Source organism: Sprattus sprattus, assembly GCF_963457725.1.
Source record: "Sprattus sprattus genome assembly, chromosome: 15".
NCBI classification, from domain to species: Eukaryota; Metazoa; Chordata; class Actinopteri; order Clupeiformes; family Clupeidae; genus Sprattus; species Sprattus sprattus.
The window spans coordinates 1,278,391-1,286,777 of NC_137913.1; the positions used below are offsets into that span (position 1 = coordinate 1,278,391).

Genomic DNA, 8,387 nt, shown 5'->3' on the forward strand with positions numbered 1-8,387 from the left:
TATGAGGTTGAACACGCACACACTTCATTTAACATCATATGAGGGTGAACACACACACTTCATTCAACATCTTATGAGGTTGAGCTGGATGACATCTGCATGACATACTTGTGTGTGTGTGTGTGTGTTTGGGAGTGTAATGGAGTAGTAGCCAAAGTTAAGCGGTTTTATCCAAGCATAAATATTAAAATGTATTGTTAACACACACACACACACACACAGTGAGAAAGCAGGAGGACTGGATTGAATAACGCTTCACTTTCTTTGCGTTTTCCTTGTTTTTTCCCACCGGTGTGTGTGTGTGTGTGTGTGTGTGTGTGTTTTGAGTGATTGAGTGGTCGTCTCCAGTGCTGCCGTGTTTGTGTCCCTCACTGATGGTTGCTGGTTGTATTATTCTGCCTCTGTCAGTTAAGCATCATGGCTTAGTTATTACTGTCTGGGTATGAATTTACACACACTGAGAAGTCAGACTCACGGATAGAAAGCGTATCGGTTCAGACTCACGGATACCAGGCGTATCGTTTCACACTCCTGATAGCAGGCATACCGTTTCACACTCCTGATAGCAGGCATATCGGTTCAGACTCTAGGGTAGCGGGCATATTGGTTCACCGGTGGATTTAGGTAAGCACTGCACGGGTGGTTTGCTCATTTTAAGTTTATCTGGGCGTGGATATTAAGAAAATAACATAACATTTTAGCAATTCCTGGAATTTTTTAATCTTGTCTTATATAAAGATAGTCTATTTATAATGCTAAACCAAAGTTGTCCATGGCATTGTGAGGCTCTCAAGGTTAAAAATGACTAGGTCAGTAAAAGACTTACGCACTGTTAATATCTATAAAAATGCTTGGTTGGGGGAAAATAAATAAAGTATAAATTATTACGGTTTTTTTTTTTTTTTTAAGTCAGTGGCTAAACCAGTGGGACACTCTTTTCTCTGTAACGATATTTAAGTTTTGTTACTGTTCTTATAGTATAACTTAAACCTGCGACAGCGATTTTAGGAACGACTCTATGATTTGAAATCGAATCCTGCGCGCCCTCGAGCTCCTTGGAATTCACTTGTGCACATCGAATGAGCGCGCAAGCGCTGTAGCCCGTGTGGGGATGGCTGTTGGCGAGAGGTGGGTTGGGCCGCTGACAGCGACTGAAGCGTAGTGAGTTTTTAATGTCCGCCATGTTTGCCATGGCGTACTGAGCCAGAGCTAGACAGCGGAGCTACTGGGAAAATAGACCGATAGAGAGCGACCGAGATCCGGGCCTTCCCGGCTCTGTTCGCCTCGCCGTATTTTACCTGTAGCCACTGGTACCACAGACTCCGGGATACCGACACAGAGTTATCCATGAGAACTCAAATCAGAACAGTGTTAACGTTATATTTTAGGAGATCGGATATATTTATGCTGCATCTCGAAATATAAAAATGAGTAAATTGTCGTTTCGGGCACGGGCGCTGGATGCTTCCAAGCCACTACCCGTCTTCCGTTGTGAGGACCTACCCGACCTGCACGAATATGCTTCTATTAACCGAGCAGTGCCACAGATGCCGACGGGGATGGAGAAAGAGGAGGAATCGGTACGTTTATTAGATCAGAAACCTGCTAATACCAAATACTGGTGTATTTGCACATTTCAAGGAGCGCCTATCTCTTGTCTGCGCAAGCAACACAAAATGGCCGCCATTCTCTACATCCAGACAGACGATCAGTTATGAGCCATTTTTATCGTACGAGATAGAAATTCCATGGTTTAACCGAACAATGTCATACCACCCTTTTGAGAGTGTTATCATAAAACGTTTAGGAAAAGAGGGTTTGCAGGTGAGACCGTCTGAGAAGTACAAAAGGATCACGTGATCATAGCTAATTCCACCATTTTGTTCTTTCCTCTGCCTGGTGGTGCAGTTTGGAAGACTTTATGCCAGAGGGCACTGTTGAGCTTTGCTGTCACAACAACATGGACGGAAGATGACCGCATACCGGTGCTTTGCTTTGGCGGCTAATTGTAGAGGTTGAAAACATCATTCATTGACGTGACATCCTTAAACATTAAACGATCTTCCCTGAGTTTATACATGACTTACTATATTTTGTCCAGAATGTATAAGTGATTGCTAGTACCAATCGCTTATAGTATAATTGGCATCAATAGCATACAAGTACATAACAACGGGAACGATGGACCCTAACGTTACCCCATTAAGCTTTCTAATACTAGCCACATATCATACATTACTCAGTTATCTATTTTAGCTAGCTAGTTAAGTGGTTGTTTGTATTTTCGTTCTCAACCCGATATCCACACAGATGTTCGTGTGCGTTGGAGCTAGCTTAGCCATAAGCTAACTGTTACATATTTAGAAACGTTTGTTGTCTGTGCTTGTTCTCTGCATTCTAGACGTAATCTTTTTATTTTTATAACGTTAATTATTTGACTGGTGTTCAGAATCGCCAGTTACGCTGTCACTTTGCTAACAGGTGATTTCCGTATCACCATGGTGATGGAAACCAAACGTGATCTAAATCTGAAAACCGCGAGAGGCAGCCAAAACCAGATCCAGGTTTCGTGGGTGTGTGAGAGCTGTGGCTGTCGCACAATATCTGTCACCTAATGCCCTCATACGTGACACCTTTTTTTTTACGCTTGCATTGTCACAGAATTCAGGCCAAATGGTCCTCCTAGCCATCACAGAATCCCTGGAAGAGTCTTTCCATTCTCCCATCCCTTTCCTCCACCAGCGTCTACCAGTCTGTCCCAGTCAGACAGTGCTTGAAGGTCTACCTCGCTCAAGGACAGGCCGTCTGTCTGTCTGTCTGTCTGTCTGTCTGTCTTCAGCCTTAGCGCCATCACTTTGATATCTCTATCATCATCTCCCTGTCTGTCTGTCTGTCTGTCTGTCTGTCTGTCTGTCTCTGTCTGTCTGTCTGTCTGTCTGTCTTCAGCCTTAGCGCCATCACTTTGACAGCTCTATCATCATCTCCCTGTCTGTCTGTCTGTCTGTCTGTCTGTCTGTCTTCAGCCTTAGCGCCATCACTTTGACAGCTCTATCATCATCTCCCTGTCTGTGTGTCTGTCGGTCTGTCTCTGGGCTGAGCTCTATCACTATCTCACTGCCTCATCTTCCTGCCACCTGTCTGTCTGAAGGCCTAACTCTCACTCAGACATCTGTCTGTCTGTCTGTCTGTCTGTCTGTCTGAAGGCCTAACTCTCACTCAGACATCTGTCTGTCTGTCTGTCTGTCTGTCTGTCTGTCTGTCTGTCTTAAGGCCTAACTCTCACTCAGGCATCTGTCCTTGTCTGTCTGTCTGTCTGTCTGTCTGTCTGTCTGTCTGTCTTAAGGCCTAACTCTCACTCAGACATCTGTCCCTGTCTGTCTGTCTGTCTGTCTGTCTGTCTGTCTGTCTTAAGGCCTAACTCTCACTCAGGCATCTGTCCTTGTCTGTCTGTCTATCTGTCTATCTGTCTGTCTGTCTGTCTGTCTGTCTGTCTGTCTGTCTTAAGGCCTAACTCTCACTCAGGCATCTGTCCTTGTCTGTCTGTCTGTCTGTCTGTCTGTCTGTCTGTCTTAAGGCCTAACTCTCACTCAGACATCTGTCCTTGTCTGTCTGTCTGTCTATCTGTCTGTCTGTCTGTCTGTCTGTCTGTCTGTCTGTCTGTCTTAAGGCCTAACTCTCACTCAGGCATCTGTCCTTGTCTGTCTGTCTGTCTGTCTTTGGGCCGGTCACATTCAGTCTGTAGCTGTAACTTGGTAGGCATCCTTTTTATCTGTGCTTGTCCCTGAGGGAGAAGCTGCACTGTTGATTGAGCCCTGTGGCTATAGGCACGAGTGGGAGCTGCACACACACACACACACACACACACACACACGTCCTAGGAGCTGCACTGTGGTGAAACCATGGGAAAAGATGGCAGTTTCAGTGTGTCCATGGTTCACATCTCCGCTGTGTTCATGTTCCTCACCTGTTGCTGACCTCTGTTGACAAGTGTGTACACACACACACATACACACACACACACCTGCTGAGGTAGACGGATTGGCACACAAACAGAAAATGTACAACTGCTGCTGTTGTTGTTAACTGCAGTCACACTCTAAGATCACACACACACACACACACACTCCTGCTGCTGCTGACTACTGTTACACCAAACCTGTTGCTGTTTTCTTACCTGAGGACTAGGCTATAACAAACACTCACACACACACACTCTCACTCACACACTCAGGCTTGTCTGGGTGATTGGGTCCCAGAAGTTGAGCAGTGAATGAATGAACTGCAGTGAATAAAAGATGCATGGGTTCTTACTGATGTCCTCTTCTCATGCACACCCCTAGAAACACACGTGTGTGTGTGTGTGTGTGTGTGTGTGTGTGTGTGTGTGTGTGTGTGTGTGTGTGTGTGAGAGTTTGCAGCAGAGCACCCGTGCATGCACCTGGGTCACACACACTCTCTGATGGGCGAACTGGACTAACCCTTTAGGACTCGGAGTGTAGTTAGGAAGCAGTGGCTGAATATGTCCAGTTGATTCCAAACCTGACTTCTCTCAACTGGGACACTGATGAAGTGTGTGTGTGTGTGTGTGTGCGTGAAAGACTAATTGTGTGTGTGTAGGCAACCTGTGGCCAAGTGGCCCATACAATTGAATCATTTTATTTCTGCCAGTTCACACACACACACATAACTTAGCGTACCCTTCCGTTTGTTGTGACTGCGAGTAGATTTTGTGTGTGTACCCTTCTGTTTGTTGTGACTGCGTGTAGAGTAGCGTACCCTTAAATTTGTGGTGACTGCGGGTAGAGTAGAGTGTGTGTGCGTGTGTGTGTGTGTGTGTGTACCCTTCCGTTTGTTGTGTTCGTGTGTAGAGTAGAGTACCGTAAATCTTCAAATTGTGGCCAAGGTCTTTTATTTACTTTACTTTAGGCTGCACAGCACACAGGCCTTTATTTGGGGCAGGCTTGTATTAGGGGCAGGCCTTTATTTCTTACTTATTAGCCTATACAGCTCTTCAGAATGTTCCAAAAAGTTCTGTTGATTTGAATGGGCCATCACCTTAATTCCTTAATTTCCCTCGGGATAAATAAAGTATCCATCTATCTATCTATCTATCACAACGTTTGCAGGTCAGATATTTCTTGATATTCAGCACTGCAAAAAGTTAATGACTGCTGATTGAGGCAACAGGTTTTGTGCTTCTAATTCACATCTTTCATATCATTCCACAAGTAGTCCGGTCATTTAATGTAGCGGAAAGTCATTGTAACTTGAAGTAAGCAAGAAATGGGTTGCTACACAACGCCTGGAACTTTAATGTTCTATTAGCCTGAAGAAAAAATATTTCTCATCGGATATCAGGAAATGGAAACAATATCATAAAAAAGAGGTATTTTTGGAGGAATGTCTTCCATCGTCTTGGCAAGTAACTGTATGATAACAAATTCGCCTAGCAGGCTGAAACATTTCTTATATTGCAAACAGCCCTTGAAATTAGCCAATAACATTAAACATGAGGAAAACATTTATTTATGAAATGTATTCAATTAAATTGATAAGTCTGCTTTGTGCTGATGGTCTGATGCCGGTAGGCTGCAAGTCTTATAACTGGTAGCCATCCAAACATCATTACGGTCCAAAATTGGCTACCGGTGCCTTATTTTACCCCCGGCCTGTATGCGGGGCCCGGCCTTTATTTTTGTCCGTGTCGACCACGCCCCCGGCTACTCTAATTGAATCCCAGTCTTTATTTGAGGATTTACAGTATGTGTGTACCCTTCCGTGCGTACAGTAGAGAGGAGCGGCATAAGAACCTCTCCCACTTCCTGTGACCATCTGTCTAAATTACATTATCATGATGGGACCATGTGTCTAAATGACATCATCATGATGGGACCGTGTGTCTTAATGACATCATCATGATGGGACATGCAAATGTGACACAGCCATGTCTAGGAGGGACATCAAGATTTCTAAAGCGGTTATAAATCTCTCTCTGTCCTCTCTCTCTCTCTCTGTGTTTTAACCCCCCCCCCCCCTCTCTCTCTTGCTCTCTCTCTCTCTGTGTTTTAAACCCCCCTTTCTCCCTCTCTCTCTCTTGCTCTCTCTCTCTCTGTGTTTTAAACCCCGCTCTCTCCATCGCTCTCTCTTGCTCTCTCTCTCTGTGTTTTAAACCCCTCTCTCTCTCTCTGTGTTTTAAACCCCTCTCTCTCTCTCTGTGTTTTAAACCCCTCTCTCTCTCTCCTTCTCTCCTCCAGGAGCACCATCTCCAGAGGGCCATCTCTCTGTGTTTTAAACCCCTCTCTCTCTCTCTGTGTTTTAAACCCCTCTCTCTCTCTCCTTCTCTCCTCCAGGAGCACCATCTCCAGAGGGCCATCTCTCTGTGTTTTAAACCCCTCTCTCTCTCTCTGTGTTTTAAACCCCTCTCTCTCTCTCTGTGTTTTAAACCCCTCTCTCTCTCTCTGTGTTTTAAACCCCTTTCTCTCTCTCCTTCTCTCCTCCAGGAGCACCATCTCCAGAGGGCTATCTCTCTGTGTTTTAAACCCCTCTCTCTCTCTCTCTCTCCATCTCTCCTCCAGGAGCACCATCTCCAGAGGGCTATCTCGGCGCAGCAGGTGTTCGGGGAGAAGAAGGACACTATGGTGATCCCGGTGCCCGAGGCTCAGAGCGACTTCGCCTACTACGAGTCGCTCTACGCCGGAGAGTTCCGCATGCCCAAACAGCTCATCCACATCCAGCGTGAGTACTCCCTGTGTGTGTGTGTGTGTGTGTGTGTGTGAGTGTGTGTGTGAGTGTGTGTGTGTCTCTCTCTCAGCCTTCACGTTGGAGCCTGAGCAGGCTGACATTGATCTGGACACCGAGGATGAGGCGTTTTTGTGTGTAACGTGTAACGTGTGTGTGTGTGTGTGTGTATATGTAAAATGTGTGTGTGTGTGTCTCTCTCTCAGCCTTCACGTTGGAGCCTGAGCAGGCTGACTACGATCTGGACACGGAGGATGAGGCGTGTTTGCTTCAGCTGCAGAAGAGGCTTCAGATCGGAGCTCTGCAGTTTGAAGACATGATGGAGAAGTTGGAGAAGGGCAGCGGGCAGCAGGTAGGAGTGTGTGTGTGTGTGTGTGTCTGTGTGTGTGTGTGTGTGTGTCTGTGTGTGTGTGTCTGTGTGTGTGTGTGTGTGTGTGTGTGTGTTAGTGTGTGTGTGTGTCTGCGTCTGCGTCTTCGTCTGCGTGTGTCTGTGAGTGTGTGTGTCTGTGTCTGTGTCTGCGTCTGCGTTTGTGTCTGTGAGCGTATGTGTGTGTCTGTGTGTGTGTGTGTGTGTGTGTGTGTGTGACTGCTAGGGGTGTCTCTGTCAACTGGAAGTGCTGTTGTGTGCGTGTGTGTTTGTGTAGTAGTAACTAGTGGCGCTAAAGCTTTATGTGACTAACTGTGTGTGTGTGTGTGTGTGTGTGTGTGTGTGTGTGTAGCTGGTGACTCTACAGGAGGCCAGGCTCCTGCTGAAAGAGGACGATGAACTTATCCAGGAAGTGTTTGAGTACTGGAGCAGGAAGAGGCGGAGCTGCAAGAAGCCTTCTCTCATCCCATTGGTCAAGCAGGAGAAGAGGGATGGTTCCAGCACCAGCGACCCGTATGTGGCCTTCAGACGACGCACAGAGAAGATGCAGACACGCAAGGTGATCATACACACACACACACACACACACACACACACACACACACACAGGTATGTGGCCTTCAGACGGCGCACAGAGAAAATGCAGACACGCAAGGTGATCTTACACACACGCTCTCACTCACACACAGACACACAGACACACACACAGACAGACGCACACATACAGACAAGAAGGTGCTGAAATTGAGGAGAGTTCTGAGTAGTAATCTTCTGGTGTGTGTGTGTGTGTGTGTGTGTGTGTGTAGAACCGTAAGAATGATGAGGTCTCCTACGAGAAGATGCTGAAGCTGAGGAGGGATCTGAGCCGAGCCGTGTCCATCCTGGAGATGATCAAGAGACGAGAGGGGGAGAAGAGAGCATGCTACAGCTCACACTGGAGATCGTAGAGAAGAGGTACACACACACTCACACACACACACACTCACACACTCACACACACACACACACACACACACACACACACACACACACACACACTCACACACACACACACACACACACTCACACACTGAGCAACACAAGATACCTGCTACAGACACTGGAGATCGTAGAGAAGAGGTACAAACATACATGTCATGATCTGCTGTCTCATTACGTATTTCTGTGTGTCTCTGTGTGTCTCTGTGTGTGTGTGTGTCTCTGTGTGTCTCTGTGTGTGTCTCTGTGTGTGTCTGTGTGTGTCTGTGTGTGTCTGTGTGTGTCTGTGCGTGTCTGTGCGTGT

General features: G+C 46.5%; 1 pseudogene across 1 annotated transcript in view; it reads left to right on the plus strand.

Annotated features, from left to right (window-relative positions):
- Window positions 1–1,184: 1,184 nt before the first annotated feature.
- Window positions 1,185–8,387, plus strand: part of LOC308375712 (enhancer of polycomb homolog 1-like) — a 12,153-nt pseudogene continuing 4,950 nt past the window's right edge. The window contains exons 1-5 of the transcript XR_013969088.1: window positions 1,185–1,580; window positions 6,576–6,735; window positions 6,945–7,090; window positions 7,458–7,664; window positions 7,912–8,059. The product of XR_013969088.1 is annotated as an enhancer of polycomb homolog 1-like (transcript). The remainder of the gene's footprint in view (window positions 1,581–6,575; window positions 6,736–6,944; window positions 7,091–7,457; window positions 7,665–7,911; window positions 8,060–8,387) is intronic.